A 13,660-nucleotide genomic window follows, 5' to 3' on the forward strand; every position below is an offset into this window, starting at 1 on the left:
CTATCTCATATATATATGAATAAAGAATATGGGTACTCAATATACACAAGCAAGCCAAGGGCCTTTTACCCCAACAACCTCCCACTAAAAGGCCAATGGGCTAGGAGTGAAAAAACAAAGAAAAAAGAAAAGAGACAAGGTGAGGAATCATGATATCTCACCCAATGCCCAATCGAAAAGCAAGTTGTGCAATAAGCATCGAGAACCTCTATAGAAGAGTGAAGCATCCCCAAGTCCATGACATCCAGGAGACAAGCGATCCCACAGCTCCATACAATGGAGCAATCCAATAATACTTCTCATGAAGCAAGCACAACTCATGAGTGCAAGGCTGTAATGCATAAGCATCAAAGTAGTGCATAGCATCAATGTGGCACATAGGAGACAACTGAGAGTACATGGACTCTCCAAAGTCAATCATAGAAGAAGGGCTAGCATCTCAGAGACATGTCACAAACACATGTCAGATGGGGTCTCAAGATAGTATGCGGCCTCAGTAAAGCGGAAGACTAACATACGGCTGTAGCATCAACCATAAAGCGTATTGAATGCGCATCAAGAGGCTTGAGAGATGTCAGCGTCTCATAAAAGACAGCATGATGGCTGCGTATAACTTGCTGGGAATCCAATTCCCTTAACCTATAAGCCCAAAAGTTACCATCTCCATAACCAAGGAGGATACATCTGCGTGACATAGGCATATCTGGCATACATACAAATGCCTAGCAGCCAAACATCCTCAAGTAATCATAGGAGGGTCTCATGCGACTCCATGCCTCGTGTGGTGTAATACCATCCAAAGTTAGACACGTCGTCCTATTAAGCAAGTAGACTATTGTCATAAGGGCCTCAACCCAAAAGCCATAAGATAACCTAACTATGGTAAGTATACAAGCAACCTTTGCTTGGAGAGTCAAGCACATACCATTAGCAATCTCGTAATACTGTGGGCATAGGAAATCAATGTGAGACTATTGACAATAGGACTGAAAGATGGGAGAGATAGCATGACTCTCATAATCCATCTGCAAGTACCTATACCTGCAACCAACATAATCCATAAACCTATCAAGCATAACTGCAACATCCTCAATCCATACCAAGCGAAACGCCCAAACACGGTAGGTAGCATGATCCATGAAGGTCATAAAGTACGACACTCCACCAAGTGACTGGGAAGGCATAGGTCCATATGCTACACAATGGACAAGATCTAGAGGATCATGCCTCTCACGATCACCATAAGCCAAAGGGGCTCTATAAGGACCATGAGTACAATCAGGGCAAGCATCAAGATCTGCATGTGACAAAGGAGGCAGGAATGAGTCTGAACGAGACAAGATCTCCATCTCTTTGTGGTGCATATGGCCTAGGCGATAATGCCATAACAATGCATGTGGTATCTGGATAACTGTAACCATATAATCTCCCACATGAGAGACATGCATTGGGTAATGAGAACCAACTCTAGAACCTTTGGCCAAAACCAAGCAACCACGATAGATCTTCCATGATCTATCCTGAAGAGAAGCAATATATCATGTATCATGCAATTGACTGATAGAAATCAAGCTCTTACTGAGCATGGGAACATGTAAAACATCCCCGAGCATAAGGGAATTCCCATCAGGCAAATCTAGGTGTATATCCATTGTAGCAACAATAGCATAAGATTGCTCAAGGCCCAAATCAATACATCCGTCAACCTCCCTGTAAGAAGAGAAGCATGATCTATAAGGGGTAACATGACAAGATGCCATAGAGTCCGAAAGCCAATCAAAGGCATAGGCTTGATCATCACCGAGCAACTAAGCTATAGGGAAACAAGATGACAAGAGGACATGCTCAACTGTATCATCATGGGTAACTGCATGTACCTCACCACTACACTAGAAAGAGTGGTAACACCTACTGCATCGCTAAATCTCTACTCATGTCAAGTCCCCGTCTCTATCTCTGTTGCTCTCTAATCCATCTAAAACATTTTCTTTTAACATGCCCAAGCTTTCCACAATGGAAGCATACAACATCTGTAACTGAAGAACTTGTAGAAGATGACAAGGAATCCAAGTCATCATGAATAGGGCTATCCATAGCATTCACGGAACTCAACAAGTTGAGAGCTGTCCCAATAGAGGGAACCTGCTCATAAAGACAATCATCTGCAAGTACATCAGTGGTAGAAGCATGCTGCAAAGGCTCATGAAACCTCAACGGACAGGAGGAAATAAAGGCATCAACCAAGGATGCAAAAGCTCCCACATGAAGAAGAGTCGTAGCCAACTGCATGACATAACCAACCACAGTACGGTAAAGTATAAGACATCTATCATAAGAGCATATGGTATTCAACCATCATATTAGCCCATAACCATAATGGCAAGCATGACTCTGCAGTACATCAGACCACATAGTAGCATCCAAGTCAATGCAAGATCAATAAGTGGCATAAGATCTTGCAATGGTCAAGCTCCAAAAGAAGCTTAAATACCTATACAACATCATCCATACAAGTGGCTTTGTAAGGTATACGACAGTAGACCATGTGCATAGATGGGTAAGCATACATAGCATCTTCACTCTAACATGGACGGGCAACGATAGCCCAACTAGCATAGAAGCTAGACAATAGAGGAGCAAGAAAGCCATAACTATAGCCCAAGCACTGGGAAGTCCACTAATCAACTAAAAAGAACAGGCAAAGATCCAAGAATCACTAAGCAAACTCTATTAGATTTCTAATCAGTCACCACATACAATGAAATGCGCTAGGTCACGCACACACACTATCTCCTTAGATTACTACCTATAGTGTGAATATCCCATCCCATACATGTGTAACTCACTTATATACTTAATTGTTTAGGTATTTATGTATTTTCAATTCGATTTCTTTCCATGAATGATCTATTTCAAAATGTTAAATCATTCTAGCCAATTATTATGTTGTTTTTTTCCCTTTTCAAAAGAGCATAGATGAGATATATGGCAAACTCTTGCTGCTCTCGATCCAGCCAATTACTATGTTCTTTCCATGAATGATCTATTTCAAAATGTAAAATCATTCCAGCCAATTACTATGTTTTTTTTTTCCCTTTTCAAAAGAGCATAGATGAGATATTTGGCAAACTCTTGCTACTCTCGATCCATCTGGTATTAACAAATATCTCACTTAGGGGTAAAAACACTAGCATAATAATGATGCTAATAAGTGTAATCAAGAGCTTCCTGCATAGCTGCATAATAGTGGTACTATAGTGTCGAAAATACGTCTTGACATTGCCAACACAATAATTGAGCGTGTACATAAAGATACATTTGACACAGTTGTCAACTAAACTAGGGGTGGTAGTGTAAACAAAAGATAGCCACAAAATATACACCACAACACATCTCACCTCGTGGAGCATACAAAAACCTATTATGCATATGAAATTGGGGAATACTATAAGGTCTCGCATGTATAGGATCAGAACTATTAGCATCGGGGTGAAGTTTGAGGGCATTCATCCACATAATCTCCATATGTGCATCCCATGAAGGGATCCCTCCTCCCTCGCCCATAAAACAAAACAAAACTCCAAAATGAGCAAGAAAAACATTTGAATGATTTTATCTACACCATTTGACCCAAACTTTCCAATTAAGTCATAAAATGTTTCAAGCGAAGACCTTTAACTCGAAAGGGTTCATGTACTACCTCTAAGTCTTGAATATCCACTAAACCGTTATCATGAACCTCTTTAACTTGAAATGGACCTAAACATTGGATATGAAGTTTCCTTGGAAATTTATAGTAATGACTATCATACAATAAAACCAAATCATTCTTTTGAAAGTCTTTAAGTTTCAAGCATCTATCATGCTAGGCTTTCTATCATTTATGATGTGCTTCTATATGTTGTAAAGCAAACATATGATCCTCGTCACGCTTAACTAACTTACACAAATGATTAGTAAGAGATTTCTGATCTCCAAGGTGATTAGATGATGCAACATGCAAAGTAGGAACTTCCAATTCAATAGGAAATACAACTTCACTCCCATAAACCAAAGTAAAAGGTGTGTTACTAGTCATAACCTTGTAGGTAGTCCGATACACCCAAAGTGCCTCTAGTAAGTGCTCATCCCAATCATATCTATTCTCAGCTATGGCTAGTATTTTGGTTAATTTTGTCATCACAATACGATTAGCAATCTCTACAACACCATTGGCTCATGGATAATAAGGGGTAAACTTTTGGCATTTAATTTAATAGAGATCCATCAATTACGAAATCAAATTACACTACAAGATATAGGCCTTATACTGACATTAAAAGCGACAAAAATGCAAATAACAAAATTTGCCCCCTGTCGTCGCAAAAAGCATCGTTATTGGCGACGCCATAGAACAGTCGGTATCACCGTCGCTATCAGCATCGGTATTTTGCGACGCTGATACTGACGCTGATAGCAACGGTTTGCGATGTACATAACGATGTGAGTAGTAAAATTTGCAATGCTAATAGCGACGGTAACAGGGATTTTTTTTTTTGGTGGTAGTATTAGAGCCATACAAAATAGTTTCTGCACTGTGTACAATGCGCTTGCAAACAAAAACAATGTATACTGTAATCATAACACTGATACATGAAATAAATACATGATCGCATAATAAGCGATTGGTACAATCATGACAAGATATCACTAATACATAGAAAATGTCTACATAGATTAGGCGACTCAAAAATAAAGGTGTGTGAGCTCCAGGGATCCAAGGGCGAGCTATATATCCTCGCCCTCCGAAAGCTCGTCCCGCCGCAAAGGAGCATCGAGCGGACTCTGCAGAAAAAGAAACAACACATCAGTCCACCATACAATAATGCATTCTAATTAAACATGGTAACTACGGACAAGAAAGATGAGTGACTTACAAGGCCGCCACGTTTATACAATCGGTCGATCAATGAAGTGAGACCGTGCCTCTCTGCATATCGAGTCTCAAGGCCAGTTGGATCACGATTTGTAATGAAGTGCTGCAAAGAAAACAAAATGCTAACTGTTAGAAACATGATTGTCAGTACAAAGAATATTGAAAAAAAATAAACAAGTAAAACAAAAGAAAAACTTACAAAGTCCTCCAAATATGTCCTGTGGCCGCTACTCCCAAGATGATGGACCACTTCGGCCTCGAGTCGTGCCCTTGCTGCCTCGCGCTGCTAACTCCAACATCCTGGAGAATCTGTAGCCTCCTCTCTCAGTCGGCGCCAGTCGTCTACATCTAACCACTCGGGCTTTGCAGCCCCACTCTTGATTGCCTTGCGTGCGTCAAATTGTCTGTGTGACATATATGCACGTATGCAATCCATCACCTAGCCCGTAGAGAATCTATCTATTGAGGCTGGGACCGGAAACTCCTCATGCAAGGATGCTACTATGTAGTCCTTGCTCCCCTTTGGTATGTTCTTCCAATGATCCAAGACGTTGTGCCGAAAAACTTGTTGGCACAACTCTCTCATGCGAGCCATCACCCTCCTCCCCTCATCATTCATGATGATGGCTCCTGACCTACCATCGACTAGATATCCATATCCCCCTGGAGTCTGCCTAAGATAGGTCCTCTCCCATCTGCGTCCACGCTCCTGGGCATATCCAGGAGACCCCTGTGCATCCAGGGTACCGGTCGGGGTAATGTCTCTTGGAGTGGCACCCATAAGGGTGCCACCTACTGATGGCTGAGCAAAGCTGGAGTAACTGGAGTAGACGTCCCCACAGGTGTGGCAAATCCCTGAGGTGACGCAACTCTAGCTGAATGATGAGACGGAGACACCGCGTCTGTGCCTTCACAGCATCCACCTGAGCCTGAGGCACGCTCCTTGGAAGGGCCACGAGAGCAAGGAGTCGCACCTGTATCCCGTGTCGATCGCGGGCTCACTACATTCGTATCTTTGCAACACCCCCTTGACCTCGAAGCACTCCCTCCCTCTAGCCCAAGTTTGGAGCGTCGAGCTCGTCTGCTCGAAGCTGAAGTATCCGATCGCGCTGAAGTAGATCTATCAAAGCGCCCTGACGAAGACCGAGATAGCTCTTGGTCTGCCATCTCTCTGAATCTCGCGATCTGGTCTGGAGACATGCGTGTGAAGATATCTTGTAACTCCTCATCGCTCATCCCTCGACTCATCTTGAAAATGTCACCTGCACAGATAAAAAATGATGTTAGAATAATCAATTTAAATCATACAAAGCACAGTAATATAAATCATTTTAAAAAAAATCTCACTTAAAATGCATATCTTATGTACCCTTATAAGCGATTGGTCAACGAATTTAGTAAGTGGATGCTCCAAGTATGAAGTATCCTATGGTCCCATGTCAATCTCTTGACACAACTCCGCATACATTGGAAGGTTGATAGACATGACACCATAAAAGGTTGAGTCCACCTCGTTCTCAAAGAATTCTTGGACTCCTGTATTTCCATCATTGTTAGCCGATGCTGGCTCCAAGCTTTTGACGGCCTTCACCCCTTGCAATATTGACCCCTCTATTTGCATATTATCTTCATCTATGCTCGGAACATCGCTTTGATCATATATTCTTGCACTTCAGGGAGTTGAAGGTAACACATACCACCATCGAGGCTGTCAGGGGTTTGGATAGAAGATTACATGTTCACAAACACGTAAAAGAGAGTTCAAACCATTGTGACATAAACCATGTCGTAATACAATTAGCAAACAAATGAGTCCATACACCTATTCACAATGGGTCGGCAACACAAAGGTGTCGCACAAATCCATCCATTTTTTTTCGGAATCTATTTCGAGAAATCCAGATGGACCTTGTCGAACTGTTGCTCCAACTTCTCCAAGTACCACTTTGAACCACTGCACATCGAATAGTATCATGGAGAAGCTACGGTAATCCATCGTAACAATACTTTGCAAGTTTCCAAAATACTCCATCTCATCCACAACCGTGTTTGGATCCGTTGCTCGTCGTCGGCTCTCTTGCTCGAACCTTGCCATGATACCACAGTCCATTGTGGAGCGCATTTTGTCAATATGCTCCACGCGAAAATGCCGTCCGCGCGACCACATTGCACTATATATTTTGTACTGTACATTGAAACACTCAAATTAGATGTCACATATAAAATTTAGATACGACAAATTCTAAATCTCTCATCACCTTTGGACTACATCCCCTCAAGAATTCCCACTCCTCCATTGAGACCTCTGTCCCTTCGCAAGATGCTGCGATCAAAGCTCCATGCAACCATTGTATTGACATAAACCGCGGCATCTCCTCCATGCCTTCGGGATATCGAATCGGTCGATGACACATACTACGTTGGAATTCAGCTCGCGCTTCCTCTCGATCTTGCCTGGCGATCTGGTACTTGGCGAGCCATGTCTCCATAGAGGCATGGTGCAACATACAAAAGCGATTCACCTTCTCCTCCATTGAGGCATCCATTTTTTTTTCTACTCCATTTCCAACCACCATATCTCCAGTCAGTCTATCATCGTCCTTTAGCGACCATAGCATTTCGTTGTCTGAATCCACCGTTGGTAGCCATTGTGAAATATGCACTAGCGCCTCAGACACCAACCAACCTTCAGCCATGCTACCTTCTGGCCGAGCTCGTTGTCACACAAAGCCTTTCAGGGTTTTCATGAAGTGCTCCAAGAAGAACATCCATCACGTATGGATAGGTCTAGCAATCTCCACTTCATCTACAAGATGCACAAGAAGGTGGATTTGTATCGTAAGCATGCTAGTGGGCAGGTATTTCTCAAAGAGACAGACCGTCTCCACTGCTCCCCGCCTCGCGGATTCAATAGAGGACGTCTTAATCTCCTTCTGTGAGATCCATTGCACCAAAGTCGACAACCTGTAAATGGCCCTGTGTATTTCTGGAGTAAGACATCCTGTGATTGTGATCGGTAGTACAAACTGCCACAAATGAGAAAGCATTATGAATAATGGCTACACTCCAAATAGCAAAATGCGCATGCCAATTACAATCTATTCGTAGTACAAACCTGACATATCTTATGCCAATCATGGGATTTTAGCCCTGATAATTGGTCGTCTTTAGAAAATGCGGACCTGAGAGAACGCATCATGCCCGTCGGAGTGTGGATAGACTTGATTACTTGCTTCACAATGCGCTCTTCTTTAGTGGACAAAACCCAAGGAGTGCGAGGAAGCTACACGTGACCATCAGCACTCGACTGTGGCCAAAGCGCCTCCATCTTACCTACCTTCTTCAAATCCATTCGTGCCCCTATAGTGTCTCTCTTTCCTGTGATGTGGTCCCATAGTAAGCTGCCCACATTCTTGAAAATATGCATGGGATCCAACAAGTGGTTGACCTGTAAGTGGGTCCAATATGGCAACTCCTAGAAAACTGAGAATGGCCGCATTCCGTTTGGATGTGATTCTGCATGGACCAATTTCATCTCGTACCAGCTTGCGGCGTTCATAGTATTGGAGGTCATCCAAGGAAACCTTCCCTGAGTTCATGATCCTCTGGCAAGAAAGCAGCGTGTCCTTGATATACCAACTTCTTCATGGTTCATGACCTTCGGGAGTCTAACTGTGGCCCGCACAATGGACATACATGATAACCTGAAGTAACCAGACCTATTCCAACACCACGACCCAGTGAATACTTGCTTGAATGAGATAAAATATAGATATTACCAACGAGAACGGCCTGTTCACCTGAGCACTCTCCGAATCCTGGAAAGTCATGCATCGTCCATATGAGAATGGCTCGAATATTGGCTGACCGCCGACCATTGCGCCTGCTTATATCTTGCATGGTGACCCCCTCCTCCCACAAAATCTTAAGTTCATTGACTAATGGACGAAGATACACGTCCATATTTTTGACTTTGTAGCGGCCGGGGACGAGATGTTCTTTCTTTGTAGAAAGCCATGGAGGGATATTGTAGTTGACAAGGACTATAGGCCACACATTGTAAGAAGTTGAGCGCAGACCGAATGGGTTCACACCATCCATTGCAAGATCAAGCCGAAGATTCCTTGGCTCTCGGGCAAAGCCTGGGAAGGTAGAGTCAATGTGGCTCCATGCGCATGAATCCGCTGATATTCGTTGAACTCCATTCGTGGACCTATTCTGCGCATGCCACGTTGTCAAGCTCGCCATGCCGGACATACGAAACATATGGTTTATGTGGGGGATAAGCGAAAAGTGTCTGAGAACTTTTTGAGGGATGGTTTGCCCTTGCAAGTCCTGTCGATACCTGTGAGCACCACACTTTGGACATGTCTCCATAGTCTCATATTCTCCTCAAAATAGTATGCAATCGTTGATACATGCATGGATGTTATTGTAGTCCATGCCAAGCTTTCGTAAAACATGTCGTGCATCATCACGAGACTCATGCATGGTATTTGCAGGTGGTAATATATGATATTTTAATAATATGAAAAAAATCATAATTAAACACCTTGAAAAAGCACAAATGTTTGTAATAATAGTGCCGAAAAAAAATAATCAACGAAGCGTATGTACAAGGTACTTGAACAACTCGGTCACACTCGTATCGCTCCACCCATATTTTGCTTGCACACTTAAGAGTGCAAGTAGTGTCTTCAGGCGAGATACTCGGCACCCATCATATAATGGTATGGATGCTTCCTCTCTAAGTGGATCAGAAGTCTCGACATCCATGGGAATCAATGCATCGATCATTGCCTCCATCTCAGGCTCCAAGATTGTAGGTAGGTCTGGAAGGTTGGATGTCTCCTCTGGCATTGATGGTATAGATTGGCCTTGCAAGTGGTGGATTGGCTCATGCACTCCATCCATCGCACGCCCACGTACTATTCTAATTGGCTATAAAGGATGCACTCCTCCTTGGGATACTCAAAAAAAGAATTAGAAAATGTAGAAGAATACTAACAGAGATGAAGCCTGTCAGTTCTTTCAGCATTATGAGAAGATATAACTCTAATAGACAAAAATGTGTATAAAATAATACCTTCCTCTATGCTGCTCAGATCACCAATTTGATGCTTCCATTGGCTCTAAAAGAGGGGTAAAATACCAGCATACCTGTCTAGAATTCTGTTAGATCACTCCTTCTTCCTCTCCCCCTTCGGAGTGCTGTTCATTGCTTGAAAACGGCGATCGCGCATTGCGTGATTTCGTCAATCTCTTTTTTTACATTGAATCCTCTCAAATTGGCTGAAAACTACATGCTTTCTTTTACATGTCATCCTAATCTAGAAGTTGTCTATAGTTTTATGGATTTTTAGAAGAGATAATATCTAGAATATCAAAAATTGGCTAAAAACTTATCCAAAAAAATCTAATATTTTGAACCATGGACACTAACACTAATGCCTAAAGTGGCATTGACTCTCTAAATCTAAAAGGAAGCCACACTCTAGATTTTTTTACACGGTGTGTGCGTAGTGGCACGACATCCACCCCCTCCTAACCTGCACATCCTCTGGCATGTGCCAAAGTCTTACGGATTTGCAGTGTCAGAAGAAGTATCTTCTGCCATTTCAATGTCTTCATCTTCTGCCTCTTCTTCTTCCTCTATGTCTTCATGCCCTTGAATTATATTCAAGTCTTCTAACTCATATGTTGAACTTTCTCTTTGTTTGAAGAGCTTGATTCTTTTTCTAGCTACGGGTATCTTTATGCTAGTCCCATCCAATTCAGCCAATGAAAATGTGGCATTGTCATGAATGACCTTTACCACATATGGGCCAAACCAACGCTTTACCATATTCCTAGAAGCACTGTATTGATTGTCTAGACTGATATCATAGACAAGCACCTAATCATTTTCTTGAATTGCTCTTGGCCAAAGTCGATGTCGCTTATCAAATCTTCTTTTGTTCTTTAGTCTTGATGTCTTTAGCTTCTCAATAGCTGCTTGAACATCTTCATACATTCTTTCTAGTTGCCATATGCGCAAAGTCAGCAACTCTTCTCTATTGATGCCTTCCTCCCAAGGTAGAAGACTCCATGTGAGAATAAATTCTTCAATCGGCATAATTGGTTGTTGTCCATGAATAAGTTTAGTAGGCATATAGCCAGTCACTGAACTGTGAGTAGTCGGTCAACCCATAATGCAAAAGGTAGCATTTTAGGCCATTCTTTGATCTTTCCTCTACAAGACTTTGCTAGAGCTTTGAGGAATAGGTTGATGACCTCTCTCACTCTTTCCATTTCCTTCAGGATTGTAGGCTGATGTTAAAGCCAACTTGATACCTCTCTCTCTCTCTTTTTGTTTGTCTAGACATTTGTCAAAAGTTTGATTTATTGGGGAGAGAGAGAGAGAGAGAGAGAGAGAGAGAGAGAGAGAGAGAGAGAGAGAGAGAGAGAGAGAGAGAGAGAGAGAGAGAGAGAGAGAGAGAGAGAGAGCAAGGAGATGAGAGAAAATACACTAAAATAAAATGTAGAGAGAGGGGGAGGGAGAGAGAGAGAGAAGAAGAAGAAGAAGAAGAAGGAGAAGGAGAAGGAGAAGGAGAGAGAGAGAGAGAGAGAGAGAGAGAGAGAGAGAGAGAGAGCAAGGAGATGAGAGAAAATACACTAAAATAAAATGTAGAGAGAGGGGGAGGGAGAGAGAGAGAGAGAAGAAGAAGAAGAAGAAGAAGAAGAAGAAGAAGGAGAGAGAGAGAGAGAGAGAGAGAGAGAGAGAGAGAGAGAGAGAGAGAGAGAGAGAGAGAGCAAGGAGATGAGAGAAAATAAACTAAAATAAAATGTAGAGAGAGAGGGGGAGGGGGAGAGAGAAGAAGAAGGGGAGAGAGAGAGAGAGAGAGAGAGAGAGAGAGAGAGAGAGAGGGAATAGAGAGAAAATATAAAATTTAAAAGAAAGAGAGAGAATTAAAAAAGAAGAGAGAGAGAGAGAGAGAGAGAGAGAGAGAGAGAAATTTAAAAGAAAGAGAGAGAATTAAAAAAGAAGAGAGAGAGAGAGAAGGAGAAGAAGAAGAGAGAGAATTATAATGAGGGAAATATAAAATTTAAAAGAGAGAGAGGAAAGAAAAAAATTAAAGAGAGAATGAATAGAGAGAGAGAGAGAGAAGAAAAAAAGGAAAAAAGAGGAGAGGGAGAGAAGGAAAAGAGAAGAGAGAGGGGGAGACAAAAAGGGAGAGAGAGAAAGAGAGGGGGGAGAGAGAGATGTCTCTTTCTCCCCCTTTTTAAATCAAAAGTTTCTCTCTCTTTCTCTCTCTCTCCTTCTCTTTTGAATAGATTAAACTTTTTAATTTAAATTTTCCTCCTCTTTGATTTAAATATTTTTAAAATCCTTTAAAAATTTCATTGTTCATTCAATTGAATATTTTTAAAAACTTTTTTAAAATTTTTTATTGATGTAGTTTCTCACATACTTTTGAGAGAGAGAGAGAGAGAGCAAATATATAAAATTTAAAAGGGAGAGAAAGAGAATTAAAAAAGGAAAAAGGAGTAGAGAGAGAGAGAGAGAGGGGGGAGAGGAGCGAAGAAAAAGAAGAGAGAGAATATGAATATAAAGAGAAAGAATTATAGAGAGAGAAAAAATAAAAGTTGAGAGACAGAGAGAGAGAGAGAGAAATTTAAAGAGAGAATGAAGAGAGAGAGAGAGAAAGAGAGAAGAAGAAGAAGAATAATAATAATAAAAGGAAAAAAGAGGAGAGGTAGAGAGAAGGGAAGAGAGGAGAGAGGGGGAGAAGAAAAGATGAGAGAGAGAGAGAGAGAGAGAGAGAGAGAGAGAGAGAGAGAATAAGGAGATGAGAGAAAATAAACTAAAATAAAACACGAAGAGAGGGGGTAAGGGAGAGAGAAGAAGGAGAAAGAGAGGGAGAGAACACAGAGAGGGAATTATAGAGAGAGGAAAGATAAAATTTAAAAGAGAAAGAGAGAGAATAAACAATAAAAAAGAGGAGAGAGAATAAAAAAGAAAAAATAGGAGAGAGAGAGAGAAAGCGAGGAGAGAAGAAAAGGAGAGAGAGAAGAAGAAGAAGAAGAAGAAGAAGAAAAAGAAAAAGAAGAAGAGAGAATACAAATATAGAGAGAGAATTATATAGAGAGAAAATAAAAAAGTTTGGAGAGAGAGAGAGAGAGAGAGAGAGAGAGAGAGAGAGAGAGAGAGAGAGAGAGAGAGAGAGAGAATACAAAATAAAAAAAGAGGCAAGGGAGAGAGAAGGAAAAGAGAGGAGAGAGAGGGGGAGAAGAAAAGGGGGGAGAGAGTAGTCTTTGATTGCAATGAAACTTTGTGAGCTTGAAGAGAAGTGTATATATTGAAGATTAGCCCTTTAGGGCTTTCCTATAGTGATTTTTGGCATTCTAATGTCGTTTTGGCCTCTATTCTAGGCTAACAAGTTGGTTGGAAATAGTTTCTGAGTATGTTGTAGATTCGACCATGTTTTTCATTTACAAGTGCATAGATTACAAATTTTAGTCTTGTAAGGTTTTACATGTTTACCAAGTTGAAGACATAGAGGGTATATGTATACGGTTTGTAGATTGCAGCTATTGATGTGTAGGCAGTGGAAAAGGCTACATGTTTTGGTTATAGTTCACCTAGTATTGGCTTGGTTACAAATTGCAAGTTTTGTAAGGTTACTTATCTTGTCAAAATATTTGACAATTTTAATCAGATTGTTAATAAGAAGCTTGATAATAATAATTATTATGTGTGGAAGT

This window comes from Lygodium microphyllum, chromosome 23 (assembly GCF_053477565.2).
Source record: "Lygodium microphyllum isolate KBCC chromosome 23, Lygodium_microphyllum_v1.1.10, whole genome shotgun sequence".
Classification (NCBI taxonomy): Eukaryota; Viridiplantae; Streptophyta; class Polypodiopsida; order Schizaeales; family Lygodiaceae; genus Lygodium; species Lygodium microphyllum.